This window comes from Desmodus rotundus, chromosome 1 (assembly GCF_022682495.2).
Source record: "Desmodus rotundus isolate HL8 chromosome 1, HLdesRot8A.1, whole genome shotgun sequence".
NCBI classification, from domain to species: domain Eukaryota; kingdom Metazoa; phylum Chordata; class Mammalia; order Chiroptera; family Phyllostomidae; genus Desmodus; species Desmodus rotundus.
Window position 1 is genome coordinate 161,590,846 of NC_071387.1, and position 16,296 is coordinate 161,607,141.

A 16,296-nucleotide genomic window follows, 5' to 3' on the forward strand; every position below is an offset into this window, starting at 1 on the left:
AAAAAATAAGGAGAGGCTTAGGAACCTCCAGGACAACTTGAAACATTCCAACATCCAAATCATAGGGGTGCGAGAAGGAGAAGAAGAGGAGCAAGAAATGGAAAACTTATTTGAAAACATAATGAAGGAGAACTTCCCCAATCTGGCAAAGGAAATAGACTTCCAGGACACCCAGGAAGCTCAAAGAATCCCAAAGAAGTTGGACCCAAGGAAGCACACCCCAAGGCACATCATAATTACATTACCCAAGATTAAAGAGAAGGAGAGAATCTTAAAAGCAGCAAGAGGAAAGGAGAGACTTGCGTACAAAAGAGTTCCCATAAGACTCTGAGCTGATTTCTCAAAAGAAACCTTACAGGCAAGAAGGGGCTGGAAAGAAGTATTCCAAGTCATGAAAGGCAAGGACCTACATTGAAGATGACTCTATTCAGCAGAGCTATCATTTAGAATGGAAGGGCAGATAAAGTGCTTCCCAGATAAGGTAAAGTTAAAGTTGAGTTCACCATCACCAAGCCCTTATATGAAATGTTAAAGGGACTTATCTAAGAAAAAGAAGATGATCAAAGCTATGAACAGTAAAATGACAACAAACTCACAACTATTAACAGCTGAACCTAAAAAATCAAAAACTAAGCAAACAACTACAACAGGAACAGAATCACAGAAATGAAGGTCACACGGAGGGTTATCAGTGGAGAGGGGGAGGAGGGAGAATGGGGGGAAATGTACAGGGAATAAGAAGTATAAATGGTAGGTACAAAATAGACAGGGGAAGGTTAAGAATAGTATAGAAAATGGAGCAGCCAAAGAACTTATATGTATGACCCATGGACATGAACTAAGGGAGGGGGAATGTGGGTGAGAGGGAGCTACAGGGAGGAAGGGAATAAAGGGGGAAAAAATGGGACAACTGTAATAGCACAATCAATGAAATATATTTAAAAAAATACATTTCTATTTTGATGCCTGAAATCAAAACAATTCGTTCTTATGCAATTTTACTGGTCAATTATACATCAATAAAGCTTTAAAATTATTTGTTTTTATGAATAAACTTTAAATCCAAACCAACTGACTTTTCCTCTATTTAAAAAAAATACTGCCTGACTCTTTGTGATATCTTAAAAAATTAAGACAGCTTCTTTCATGTGGTAAATAACCATCACTTTGCCTAAATTCATGCCCACTGGACAAAGGAGTTCAAGGAGCTCTCAGTGACAGTTTCCATCTGGTTTAAAGACAACCGAAAAGCACTTTTTCCCGAAATAGCTCAATAACCAAAGCCAGTTCTACCATTCTGCTTGCCAAACCTGTTATAGTAAATGTAATATATTGCTGACATTTTATTGTCAGGGAAAATGATAGTTCTATTATCCAATATTTCATTTCACTCTTCTGGTGAGATAACATCTTGCAATATCCTGAGAAATGATAGCTTAATTACAAAATTTCCAGATCTACACAGTATATACTTTTATTTACATGATCTTGCTATTCCACAAGTACAAATATATTTACCTAGATCAGTACTAAATAAAGGTACAGTGAAGATGTTTTCTTCTTTTTTACTTCTTCCACTGATGCAAATTTACTCAATAGCAGTTGGAGGCCCTTCATTTTAATATCTATAATCGGTGGTTCACAGTGACAAAAATGCATCTTCTGAGCTACAGAAAATATTAAGAATGGGTAAGTACCACAAGCTATCATCCAGATGCTTCTTAACTACCCTCAGTTGTAGGGTTTTTTTCCATCAGTTTTCATCATCCATAATTTAAAACAGAATGAATTTTAACTGCTATCTAGTTATTTTAGCAAACACTTTGGTCTAAACATAATGCTAAACCAGTGTCCAGAATGCAAATGCAGGAAAGAAAAGCAAATAAATAATTAGATGCATTGCAGGGAAGAAAAAGACCCTGAAAATGAAGTAGACAGATTGGGAATAAATGGAAATAAATGTTAAAGCTACACATGCCACCTTTACTTCTTCCAGCCAAATAAAACTAGAAGGAAAAGTTGTTGACACATCTTTCATAAATAAAGACTCTGAACTGAATATATACAGTAGTTTCCAACTGGACTGATACAAAGTCATTTGCTAAAAAAATACAGTGGTAACTAAATTAATTCCACATGTAGATGTTTCTTCATTCTACACCAATCAGATGAAACCATTACCAACTGACATACTTAAACAGTTTTCTTCCACTCCCTGGAGACTACCAATTCTGTCACCACTCAAGGGACACACAAGACAAAGACCTTGTCCAGACAAGCAGATAAGGAGATGCCCAAATCCCCTTTCGATGAAACACAGATTTCTAAGTGTCCACCATGGCCAAAGCTAAGCTGGGCACTGTTGGTCAGTAGATGAGAAACCCTTTCTCTCAGCCTTTATAATCTTAAAGCACAAGAGAGGCAAGAAAACAAGTTTGTTTGTTTGTTTGTTTTAAAAAAGGGGGTAACATTCGATTCCAGGAGGAAGATGCTCTGGGTTTTCAAAAGAGCTGAACAGCATGTGCGTGCGCGTGAGAAAGCTCTATGGGCACCAATCACCCCCATCACGCCCTTTGATTGCACAGCAGCAGCCTCTGCACTTGAGAAGGGAATAATGTTTTTTAATGTAATCATTATTGTATTTTTCCCCTTTTCTATTTAACCCCTTTATACCCTCCCGCCCCCACCCCAGCAATCACTACACTGTTGTCCATGTCCATGACCTTTTTCTTTTTGCTCAATCCCTCCGCCCCCTAACCGGCCCCCCACTAGCTGTCATCTGCTCTCCATCTATGAGTCTGTCTCCACTTTGCATATTAGATCAGTTTGTTCATTAGATTCCACATATGAGTGAAGTCCTACGGTATTTCTGGATTCTCAGAGTGCCAAGGCAAGTCTTCATGGTCCTGTGGAAAAAGCATTGAGGTCTGAGGGTGCTAAATGTTTGTGTTCTCCAAAAATTCTCCTAACGCCCAATGATAAGGCATCAGGAGGCGGGGATATTGCAGCTGATTAGGTCTTGGGTGGAGCCCTCATGAGTGGGATTAGCACCCTCATGAAAGAGATCCCAGAGAGATCCTTCACTCCTTCTACCACCTGAGGAAACAATGAAAAGATGACCACCTACGAACCAGGAGGCAGGCTCTTACCAGACGCACAATCTGCTAATGCTTTGATCTCAGACTTCCCAGCCTCCCAAACTGTGAGTGATAAATTCCTGTTGTTTATAAGCCACCCAGACTATGATACTTGGTTACAAACTAAGACAAAGGGAGCCCTAAAGTGGCACTGAAAAGTGAGAGCTCACGTGTAAAAAGAATAGAACATACGAATACTGCAAGGACACACTTTGCAGATATAATTGAAGTCTCTGGGCCCTGCAGTAAATCCCAACTTAGGCATCAAAGACATCTAACAAAGGCAAGTAACTAACCACACAAACTCATCATTAGCTCAGAGTACCTTATCCTTGATTAAAACTATCCTAGAGAAGATTCGTGTAATAAAGAATAGCTTCATTTGTAAATCTAATAAAAAAGACTGCTGCTGGAAGGCTATTGTCTGGGTAATAACTATTCCCAGGAGCACAGGCAAACTAACAACGGAGAAAGAAAAAAACCTCCTGTTGGATCACACATATCATCTCGATCTCTTTAGAACAATCTGTTGAGAGTGGTGCTGCAGAACGAAGGCCGTCTGCATCCGTGAGTCTGGGAGACATAATCTATTTAAACAGTAAGTGAAAAATATATAAAATAACTGTGAGAGTACTCACTGGTGCATAACTTGGCTGTGCAACAAGTCTCCAGCCTCACAGCTCGTGGATTGAAGCACCTAGCTCCAGCATTACGGAGGCCAGTGCAGCAAGCAGCAAGGGGGTGATGTCCCGTTGTGCGTGTTGTCCTGGCTTCCTGTGTGTTCTTCCTGGTGTTGACTCCGAAGACACGGTGTCAGTGCCCCAGCTCTGTTTAAATTCAGCTGGCCAACAACAGTACCAGTTGTAGTTCTCTGTATTGGGGGTACCATGTTGAAGAAACCCAAACTGAACAAAGCCTTTCTTTACTGAGCCACTAACAGTAAAGGTGTAAAGAACACAACTAACACAACGTACCATGTGACACTTGCTGTATTCAAACGCGAGTCCCACACTCTCCAGCTGTCTGCATTGCTTTGATAAACCAGTGCTGGTTTATCAAAAGTCAGATGTGCCCTTGTCATTTAAACTTCTATCAGGAAAAAATCATAAACCATTGCTAATGGCTGAATATGAGAGCCTCACTTACTAACATTATTGCTTTTTGAATAACTTGTTGAGAAGTAAGAGCTAGATCCAGCCTTTTCCATAAGGGAAAAGAAAATGTAAGCTAAGATCATGGCTCAGTTGGGACTTGGAAGCAAAATGGGGACATTAGCCTCTCTAGAGTGGCATCAGCAGGGTAGTTGGCAGCTCAGGCTCCAAAAGCAAGTTCTCCTTCCACCACCTCAGCCCAAGCAGCCGACGTATGAATCAAGAAACCCCCTTGGAGGCGGCTCCTCCAGTCCCAGCTGTTACAACTGTAACCAATACAGGCCCAGATGTTCCAGCCCTCGGCCGTCCCAGCAGAGGCCCCAGACAGGGCAGAACTGAGAAGAGCCGTCTTCACTGTGCCCCTTCTGGTTTCCAGACCCACAGAATCTGTGAACATAGTAAAATGATTGAGATTTTGTGCTGCTAAGATCTGGGCGGGGAGGCTGTTATAAAACAATCCCTTTCTGCTATTTCCATCCCAGGGCACGGAGCTCAGGTGGTTTATCAGCAAGCCCAAACAACAAACAAAAATGAATACAATAAAATAAAAACAGAGGACTATCCTTTAAAGAACTGAAGCAGCTGATATGGATGTACAGGTACTCTCACAAGGAGACTGTCTCCCTTTTGGCCTGGGGGTGGGGTGGCCATGAGAAAGGCATGCGGGGTGGAGGTGAGTTCCCTGCTGCTTAATCACGCGAAAGCAAAGAGAACCCGGCCATGTGAAGAGAGATCCCAGTCAGCCTTCCTGGTGCTTCCGTGTTAAACAGAAGAAGGGAAACAAACTTCAACCTCTATAAATCTTGCTTCCTCCCGAAACCCCACTGAATAACTCAAGATCCCAAGAGGAAACCAGTGGCACCCTCAGATTAGGGGAATTTGCAGTCTACTTACAAAACTGAGGAAAAGAAAGTACAGTAACTTGGGGGCTAGCAATAGTGGGAATGTCATCCCTCTCCAAGAGATAATGGAAGTATTTACCCAAATCAAAAAGGCGGGGAGTTCTTAAGATTGCCACTTTGAGAGGAAGAATGACCTTTGGTAGAAGTCACATAGGCAGCCTCACAGAGAAGGATCCTGCAGCATGAATAGCCTGTCCACATTCTTCCCACTGTTGCTCCTCTTCTGTGGGGCTCCTTATTGGCTAAACCCTACTGGAAGCTACCAGGCATGGGAGCCTGCTGATATAATCCATAGAGTCAGAGATTAGGGTGAAGAAGGGTGGAGAGTGGGTGGACAGGGCCATAGTAGAAGGCACTCTATGTGTCTCTCAATGAGAAAAACAAAGAGCAATAAGGAACTTCAGGGAGGGGAAAATGCAAAAGAAAGTCATAGTGCAAAGATGAAACCCACTGAAATGTGGCCTGATGTAGTAAGTACATTGGAAAGAGAATTTATTTAAATTGATTTCTTAAAGACAAATGGATTGTGGCATTAGAACCACAGAGAAAGAAATCTAATCATAATATACCTCTGCATGCTGCAATAAAACCTACTTCCAGCTTTCATCTCTCCAAAAGCAACCTACAGATAACTATTTGAATTTCAGAATGTAGAGTTTCAACCATACTCATTTCACAGGAAACGTGGAGGGAAGAGAGGAGGATGAAGGGAAGAAAGTATAGAATCAAGAAGTGCTGTTGAAAGTTGATGAAACAAGAAGTAGAAATTTACAAGTATTATTAAAAGTTATAAAATAGGAAATGGTGACCAATAAGTGGAAAGGGTACCTCAGGCCTTATTCACCCAATATGGGAGCATCTTCCCCTGAGCATCCCAGCTCCTGGAAGAAATACTTCAGCAAACATGATGTCTTCTTATTCCGGTATTTCAAAACTCTCCTTCCCTGGTGCATATGAGTCCAGCAAAGAGAACTAAGAAAGATGCCTTCTCTTTCTAGCAAGTTCTTATGCTATGTTTCTACTCTCATCTTCCTATTTTAAAGATGCAGCTGTTGTCAATGGAGAGACCGAGGCCTTAACAACTATAAAGGGAAATAAGTTGCTGATTTTCTTCTATGCTTCTGATTTCACTTTTGTATGAACTACAGAAATTGTTGCTTTTTGACAAAACAAATGAGTCTCATATGAACTGTGAAGCTATTGCTGTTTCAGTGAATTTCCACTTTAGCCATCTTGCCTGGATAAATACATCAAGAAAGAAAATAGTTGTTTAGGCTCCATTAAAATCATACTTTGTTGTTGTTGTTGTTAGATCTAACTAAACAAATTTTTGGAGGTTGTGGTTGCTGTGACAGGGGTCTGTTCGTATATGAAGGAGTCTCTTCGCACTCGCTTTAAGTGAACTGTCAAGCATTTGAGTCAATAGTATCCTTGAGCACAGAAAAGACCCTGCTTGGTGAAGACATTCTAGTTTGCAGAGTCCATGGAGAAGTCTGACCTGCAACCTGGACACCACACCACAGATGATAAAGTCAAATCTGACAGCTTCCAAGAAGACTCGGGAAGGTAAGTTAAACCATCGGGTCTGCACCTGCAGCTGCTCATAGTACAGGTAAGCCACAGTTAGAATCCACTTTTGGAGGCAAGTAGAGAAATAATGGTGGGAAAAAAAGGGGAAGAAACTAGTCAAAGAACCTGTGTGAATGACCCACGGGCATGGACAATAGTGTGGGACTGACTGTGGGAGCAGGAGGTGGGCTGGACAGAGGAGGGCAAAGGGGGGAAAATGGGACAACTGTAATAGAATAACAATAATAAAAAAATAAAATAAAGAATCCACTTTTACCACCTAAAAGATGATTGTTTATAGAAGTACAAAGAAAGCATGCTTGTGTTCAGATATATTACTCTGGAAGGTTTTGAGAGGTTTTTTTTTGTTTGATTTTTTGTAACATTGGTTAAGAATGTTTTAACTGACTGACTTGCCAATATAAGGAGTCTTTGGTTGTAAAATCTTTACTACTAATTAATTTTTAAGCATTTCATTTTGTTTATTTATTTTGAAAATTAAATTTATTGGGGTGACTTATTAATAAAATTGTAGGGGTTTCAAGTGTACAATTCTGCGACATATCATCTATATATTGCATTGTGTGCCCACCACCCAAAGTCAAGCCTTCCATCACCATACATTTGACTCCCTTTACCCTTTCCTCCCTCCCCACCCCCACTTCCCTCTGGTAACCACCACACTGTTGTCTGTGTCTATGAGTTTTTGTTTGTTTTTCTTGTTTATTCTTTTGTTGCTTTCAGTTTTATATCAACATCAAACAGACAATCCAATTTAAAAATGGGCAGAGGACCTTAGCAGACACTTCTCCCAAGAAGACATACAAATGGCCAACAGATATACAAAAAGGTGTATAACTTCACCAGCTATTAGGAAAATGCAAATCAACTGCAATGAGAAACCACTCCACAGCTGTTAGAATGGCTATTATCAACCAGACAGGTAATAACAAGTGCTGGAGAGACTGTGGAGAAAAGGAAACCCTCTTTCGCTGATGGTGGGAATGCAAACTAGAACAGCCATTATGGCAAACAGTATGGAGACTCCTCAAAAAATTAAGACAGAGTTATCATGTGCCCAGCAATGCCTCTTATGGGTATCTATCCCCCAATTTTGAAAACACTTATTTGCAAATATATATGCACCACTGTGTTCATTGCAGCATTATTCACGGTGGCCAAGACATGGAAACAACCCAGGTGCCCTTTGACAGATGATTGGATGAAGAGGATGTGGCACATACATACTATGAGGTACTGCCTGGCCGGAAAAAAAGATGAAATACAGCCATTTGCGACAACACGGATGGACCTGGAGAATACCATGCTAAGCAAAATAAGCCAGACGGAAAACTTCAAGAACCATATGATTTCACTCATACATGAGCTAGCTAATTTTTATCATGTGCCTCAAGCTTGTATCTCATGTTCTTGCTCGAAAGAGAAAACATCCTTCTTAGTTCTCTTTGCTGAACGCCTGTGTACCAAAAAAGGAAAACAAACACAGCTTTTTTTCCAGTCTCCTTTAATTTCCTTCCGAATTTTCTTTGTTATGTTAACAAAAATTACATTTTTAACCTCAGAGGTCTAATTTAGCTGTTTTGCAATATATCCACCTCTGAAATTTACGATTTACGTAGTTGTTTCACATACGAAATAGTCTGTTGAGTCCAATATTGAAGTTATTTTCTTCCACGTGCTAGTTTAAGATATAAAATCAAGACGAAGCACTGAAAGTTCAAAGGTAAGCAATAGAGGAAATAAAAATAGTGATCTGACTAATAACTATGGAGAAGAGAGGAAAGGAAGAGGAAGAAGAGAGGAGCTAATGTAATTCGCAATGTGAATACATGCTGTCAATGTTGAGAGCTAGGAAAAAGGGCTAGACAATTATAAGCATTGCTAAACAGAAAACCTTGAAGGTCACTAGAATGGATAAGGAAGAGAGACAAGTCGTCATCCGAAATAAGCTTATCAACAGGAGACAGACAGATAGTTCCTCCTGAACCCAGAGCAAAACTCCTCCAGAGCTCAGAGCTATGCAGAGATAACAGCAACTCCTGCTTTTGTAACTTGCTTGCTTGCTTCTCACTGTATAAAAGAGCTAGCCTGTGAGCGTTTGGCGCGGCTCTCATCTGCAGCTCTTCTGAGCAAGTGTCTCCGGGACACATCGAGAGTCTGCCCCTGCGCAGGTTAAAAGAGTTGGCCATTAAAGTAACATCTCTGTAAACGTCCTGAAAGTCTCCGAACATGTTTCTTGCGTCAGTGGGTGCAACATCAAGAAACAGGGCTTTGTACGTCCATTAAAACTTCCAAACGAACTAAAGGGAAAGACCTGGCTCTGGGAAGTGGATCAGAAATGAGAGTGAGTGGGTGGTGGGCTTCTCTTTTCATTTTAAACCCGTCTGTACTTCCCAGATCATCTTTACCGTGCGCATATACTTGGATAAATATTGTTCATTTGTGTAAACACTATAAACACAAATGTACAATAAAACCCCAGAAGCTTGTGTAGAAATTGAAAAGCTGATTCTAAAATTTAAATACTATACTCTCTATATGGTTTTGTTTACGTAAAATTCTACAACATGCAAAGCTACAGTAACAGTAACCAGATTAGAAATTGTACGGGGCCAGAAGGCAGAAAGGGGATCTACCACAGAGGGGCCCAAGTCAATTTTGGGGAGTAATAAAAATATCCTATATTTTAATTATGGTGGGGATTGCACATTTATATACATGTGCCCAAACTCACTGAAATGTACAGATGAATTTTAAATAGATGGATTTTATCGTATATAAACGATACCCCAGTTGAACTTTTTGAAAAATGTACTGATTGTTTGAGAAACTGGGGGAAAACTCCACTCTAATTCCCTCAGGAGAGTATAGTCCCATACTTGATTTCAAATCACAACTTTTTTGCACACAGGTGATTTTGCTTCATGCTATCGTGTCAGCGAATACAAGCTAAGAGGTGGTTATCCACGACAGAGCCTGTCACCCAGGCAAGGCCACAGTACCACCTTGTCACTCATCTGTGAGATTTGTGGGTGAGGAAATGTGTTTTCTCCAGCAGTACAGAGATGAAAGCAGTAAATGAAAATTTATGAAGGTTTGGGTTTTGTCCTGCAGTCTGAAAACCATTCTCTTAAAGATTCATCAGGATAAGGCCAACAAAGACTCCCAGACTCCCGACAAAGCCATCTGCTCATCAGCTCGGTTTTATTGCTTCAGCACTGCAGTCGGGCTGAGGCCACGTCCTGCCCCTCCCTGAGGCGTTGCCTCGCTGCCCAGCAGCCCCTCATTCACTGACCAGAGACCAGGTCCTGGGTTAAGTCCTGAAGCTACAGCAGTAAACCAGAGATAAGCCTTCTCGTGAAGCTGACGTGAGAACAGAATTTCTTTACCTTGAGAAAAATTTCAAAGCATTTGTTTAGTAGACCATGGCGTTAGGGAAACTGCTGTTGTCTTCCTTGTCCCCACCTCCCCCCACACACACTCCTTCACCGTGCGCTGCGCTCCTGGAGGCTGAGGTGTATGGAAACCCTTTGCAGGGGAGCCACCATCAGGAGGTAGGAGAGGAAAAGAGTAACGATAAGATAGCCATTCTCCAGCTCAGCTCCCTACCAGGATAGGTTGAATCCCTCTATAGTTTTTGTCAAACAGACAATTCCCTAAAGCTAATCTGTTCACTTTCTGTAACCACTTCCCTCCCTCATGTCTTCAGACCGAGATGTAGCCATGGGTCCCTGCTCTAGCCAGCCCTGGGCTGTTCTCTATGCCCTGTCGGTTCCCCAAACGCTGCCCTCACCATTGTAAACAGTCTCTTCACTGAAGACACCTCGATTACTCAGTTTGAGAATATTGGCTCACTCTTTCCAAGACTTTGGCTAATACAGAAGACTTTAGGGACAAAGGGGGCCTTGATGATATATTAAAACCCTCTCACTGTACAAATTAGGAACTACCAGTGGCAGCCACTGGATTTAAGCTATTTTGTATATACTGTTCCTGAAATGAAAGTTGATGACTTTCTGCTAGAGACCCTTTGTCACAAATTTCATTCCTTTTATAAGCAATTGAACTTACCATATTTCAAATGATAGCTCAGTGGAGCAACATAATGCTTACAGAAGACTGCATAATGGGGATCCACCTTTTCCTATAGTGAGATTTTATCCCCAGAGGCAGGCAGAGAGCTGGATATTTAGACTTACTGAGGGCACTTGCAAAAGGTCTTGACTAAATTATGGATTACACACACCATCAGCCTATATCCAAGCACCCTTTGAAAAATTGCCCCACAAAACACTATCATTCATCTGAGGAATGTTGCTCAGACTGTAATTCACTACACCTCTGATATTCTCTTTCTGGGGGTGGTTCTCTCGAGTCTAAGCCCAGGGAAAACTGCTCCACCTTAACCTTTGGGCCACCACGGGTCCTATCACGGGTCTGGGAGCCTGGCCACTCCCGGCCAAACCTGTAGCTCACTCCCAACAAGTGAACAGCATCTACGAGGAAATGTTTTGTGTGCGGACCCCACCCCTACTTTCATTTCTTTCTACCCCACCTTCTCAAATATTTTATTTATATAGGCTGTGCTGTAAGCTAAATGTTTATGCCCCCCAGGTAATCATGTGTTGAAACTTAATCCCCCTGTGATGGTACTTGGGGGTGATTAGATCGGGAGGGTGGAGCCTCATGAGCAGGACTGGTGCCTTGGGGAAAAGATCCCAGTTTGTTCCCTCCCCCTTCTGGCAAGGGGGGACACAGGGAGAAGAAGATGGCCGGCTCTGAGCCACCCAGTGGACCTCCAGACCAGACACCAGCTCGGCCAGTGCCCTGATCTTGGACTTCCTGTCCTCCAGAAGTGTCAGACATAAATTTCTGTTGTCTATAAGCCACCCAGGCTATGGGAGTTTTGATACAAGAAGCCCAAACAGGCTAAGACAGGCTGTATCAAATCTGTTTTGAAATGAGGCAGGGATCAGTCTGAACAAACTTTCAAAAAAGGCTGAGAATAGTGACATGAATCCTTCCTTGTGAAGCTTTATCTATATTTTAAAACTCTATTAAAACCTTAAAGAAGCTTAGAATAGGATAACCTTTATAACTTATCCTAAGCTTATCCTAGAACCAATTCCTTCCTATTTGTTAAAGAATTTCTTCTCTTTCACAAGGAAGACCCTGGCTGTACCTCTTGCTAATTCTCCTCTGCAGATTAGAACACTAATTTGCACTTTATTAACCAGAAAAAAAGTATAACAGATATAACTCTACATTTGGGTGAACCTGCAGAAACCAGTTCCTGTGACGTGTCTCCGATAGGCACGTGAGGGCCCAGCGCTCCTGAGTACGATGGCGGAGGCAGAGTCCCACCAAGGACAGAGCCGGCTTTATTGAGGGTCTTGGTCTCTCTCTCTCTCTCTCTCTCTCTCCCCCCCCCCATTCTGTGTGCATGTACCATATGCAATAAAGGCAACGAGGCTCCTCTGGTCCAGGATAGGAGTTAGGGGAAGGGGTGGGATGGGACCAGGAGAGGCTGGGAAGTGACGTGACAGATACTAATATGTGGAAGATTGTCCACATTATGACCATCCTAATGGGAATTTCCTCCCAGGAATATCACACCCGAAGAGCCACTCTCTTGTGTATGGGGTCCACCAGCCTGTCACGTTCACCCGTGGCAGCACCTGTCCACCAGCCTTCTGCCTCCGGGATTCGTGTCCTGTTGTTAGGTTAAAGGACCCCTACCTTGGTAATGTTTCTGTACAAACTGCAGCTACTCAAAATGTTTCTATAAAATGTGAACATGTTTACGTAATGTAAAAAGGAAAACATTTTTTAAATAAAAGCAATGACTTTTCTTCTGTATATGTATTCTTGGGAGCACATTCAATAGTTGAGAAGGTTCTTTAAATGTATATTAATATGCATCTCAAAGATATAAGAGCAAACATGCACACCAGAAATGGCTCTGTTAATAAAAGAAAACAAAGCAAAATATAAAAGCGTATGTAAGGTGGGACTTTGAGATAAAACTGGAGAAGGTGAAAAAGCTCCTATTCCCTGAGAAAGCCTGATAAGGTCTTCGTGAACATGTTAGAAATGCACCATCTCAGGCCTTCCCCAGACACACTGAATCACGGTCTGCATTTGCAAAGGCCCCTGGGGTGATTTCTAGACCTTTGAAAAGTTTAAGAAGCCCTGCTCTGAGGTCCCTGAAGTTCTGAAACGCTATCAGTGAACATATAATTAGGAAGTACTGACATAAACAAGGGGTCACAGAACTCTATAGTAAAGTGAAATTGAGGTTATGACATTCCTGCAGGTGAATAACTTTCCTGCTCTAGTCTGATGTACAAACTGGTCTGACCCACAAGCACCATCACTTACCTGAGCTCAGGCAGCTCACCCTGTGTGAACCTTCGGGTACTCAGAAGTTAGCACTTCTAACGTGTGATGACAGTGTGCACTTGGCTCCTTTCCAGAGTCATACCAAGAAGTTCCCATAGAATAGAGGTTAAAAACCACCAGAATGGCCAGCCGGCCAGCCAGCCAGCCAGCCAATGAGTCACCCCATGAGAAGGAAAAAGCTACCAGGGAAGTATCAGGGGGCAACAACACTAGGCCCAGAGTGCCTGGGAGCTCAGGGCTTAGACTATGGGGGATCAGAGGCACATGTCAAGTGCAGGCCCACCCCCCTGACTAGTCCCAATCCCTACCCCAGCCCCCGAGAGGCTTCTAAAGCAAGGCCTCTACCACCGAGAGCTCCTAGTGCAAACCAGCCAGAGAAGAGAAAATGGCCCCAGCAGACAGGAAGCCCCCACTTCAGAACTCCTTTGGCCAATAATGGAGGTCCTGCCTGCTCCTGTTGGAGCTCTCTCCCCAGCGCTTCCAGCAGCAGCAAGACGACAGGAGCGGTCAGGAGGGTTCTCAGGGCTCCAAGAAACGTCTCTGGGTTGTCCATGAAACTGTGGCCAGGAGGGAGCTCACCTATCTCCCGCAGAACCTGGAGATCAAGCCACTACTAGACATCATAGTATGTCTTTGTGCACTTTGGGAAATGGGGCTCCAGCTGGACAGAAAAAAAAAAAACTTTCACGCAGTCAAATTAGTAAAGGGTCTTTCTTTTGGGTGAAAGAGGACTGGGATTAGCAAATGGAAGGCACCTACGGGCTAAAAAAAAGTGGCCCTGCTTTCTCCAGTGGAGACAGCCCCCACTCACCCCTCAACATGAACATGTCTGCAACGTTTATGTACAAAACCGTGTTGCCCTCCCCACTTTGGCAGCCTCCAAGGGAGGGTGGGAGAGAAGAAGGAGGGAGAAATCATAAACACTACGAATCCCAGAATCCAATAAATAATCCAGACAAAGAATAGTATTCTAGAAATGAAGGAATAGTTCCCAGAAGACACATCCACCCCTCTTGTCTCATTATAACTCTTATTATAATTGCATTTGCAACAATATGATTATATTGAGTTTTATAAATTGACCGATGGCATAATTAACTACAGTGTAACGACACTGTATTATGTGGCAGTAATGGAACATATTTCCAAATGCAAGAAAATAATGAAGCCCATGCTTTCAAAATGGACCTGTTCATTTCAGCATGTGCGGGCAGTAGGATAACCGCCCCGCTCGTGGTCCAACTCCATCCTCCAGTTCTTATTTGCTAAGACGATGGGGCACTTTATGAAAACACTTTTTCACCACTCCACAGTAATAGCTCCAAGCTGCAACAACATTATTAGTTGTTCCGATGATAGAGGTTGCTACGGCATAGAATTCCACACAGAGGAGCCTTTATGGAACCCCCACTACAATAGAACGTCTAAACTAAAAATGGTTGCACAGAAATGGGCAAGACCATGAAAAACACTTCCACAAGTTTGTTTTTGCTCAATTCTTTCAACATCTGGTCTCTTTAGGCTAAACTTTACACAGCAGACTTAATCTGCTTTTGAGTGACTTCATCAGATTTTGAGTATCAACACACACAAAAAGGCATTCTTTCTTTTAAAAAGTAACAGTACTGATGTTGAACTTTCTAGTTCACAATTAATGTTACCTTCATTCTTTAAATCCCTGCAATAAGCTAATTTTATAATCATTAGGGTATGTTATATACGTACACACTACATATATTTTGTTGTTTTACTTTTCTGGATTTGTATGTACAAACTAACATAACGGTCAATATTTATCGAGCACTTATTATGTGCCAGACATTGTCAAACATTTTACATATGCCTTCTCTCAGCACAGTTATCCCTGCATCAACCCTATGAGGAAGATGTTACTTTTAGCCTCATTATGAGACGCAAAACTGAAGCACAGAAAGGTTAGACTGCTAATATCTAGCAAAGTCCGTCTCTGAAGCCAGGCAGCATGTTTCTCTCTCAATTGCCATCAAATAAATGCAAACAGTACCCATCAGTGTCTGCACTATGTATACATTAACGGAGATTTTAAACATTTCACAATGGCTTAATTCAGCAAGACTCTAGCACTTATTAACAACCTTCAAAGAATGTTATTAAGATCTCCAAGTAATTTAAATGAAAGATAAGATATGGTCCTTGGCTACAGGGACCTTAGAGACTAAAGAGACTATATATATATATATAGAATACATATATACTATATACTATACTATATACTATATATATACACACTATATATACTATATATACTATATACTATAGTATATATAGTATAGTATACTATAGTATATAGTGTACTATACTACTATATACTACTACTACTATATATATACTACTATACTATCTACTATAGTATATAGTAGATAGTATAGTGTATATATATATATAGTATATATAGTGTGCATATATAGTATTTCAAAACTACTTCTAAGTAGAGGTGATAATATGGTATGAATGAAGTAAAAGGAAAGATGGCAGATACAACAGAAAGGGTTGTGGAGGTGACCCCTAACGTAGCTTTCTAAGGAAATACTGCCTGGACTGGCAGAGTGATGGGAGAAGCGAATTTCACACCATGATCAGAAACAGGCAAAAAGTAACAGGGAAGATGGAGGCGGCAGCTGGAGAACAGAAGGTACGCCATGGAGAATGTCAAGTCACAGGAAACTCCGATGAGCTACTTCACTGTGGTCTTCTTTTAACCAAGAATCTGTGTTTTACACTTACAACTGCTACTCCTTTGCCTTTATTCTCTTTTCCTCTAAGTGTTCCAAGGCAACCGTCTGAGTGTTAAGTGGAAACCAGCTCCCTGTGTTCCCTCCCTGATCTGCCTCAGGCCAGCATAGAATGATTCGCATAAAACAAACTAGCAGAAAAAACGAGTGCTGTCACTATACATTCACCCATCACTCACTTATTTCCAAAACCTGTCTTTACATGAAGCTGAAATGTGGCGAATTAAAATGACTTTGGTTACTTACCTGTTTATTTTAAAGAGATGAAGGAAATATCTACACTCAACCAGTAAGTTTTGTCTGGAGGACCCTTGCCCAACTTGATGTTCAGCCCAGGGTCAGC

At 41.7% G+C, this 16,296-nt stretch overlaps 1 protein-coding gene across 7 annotated transcripts in view; it reads right to left on the bottom strand.

Moving 5' to 3' along the window:
* RASGRF2 (Ras protein specific guanine nucleotide releasing factor 2) overlaps positions 1–16,296 on the bottom strand; it is a 188,817-nt gene that overhangs the window by 148,408 nt on the left and 24,113 nt on the right. The window lies entirely within an intron of this gene.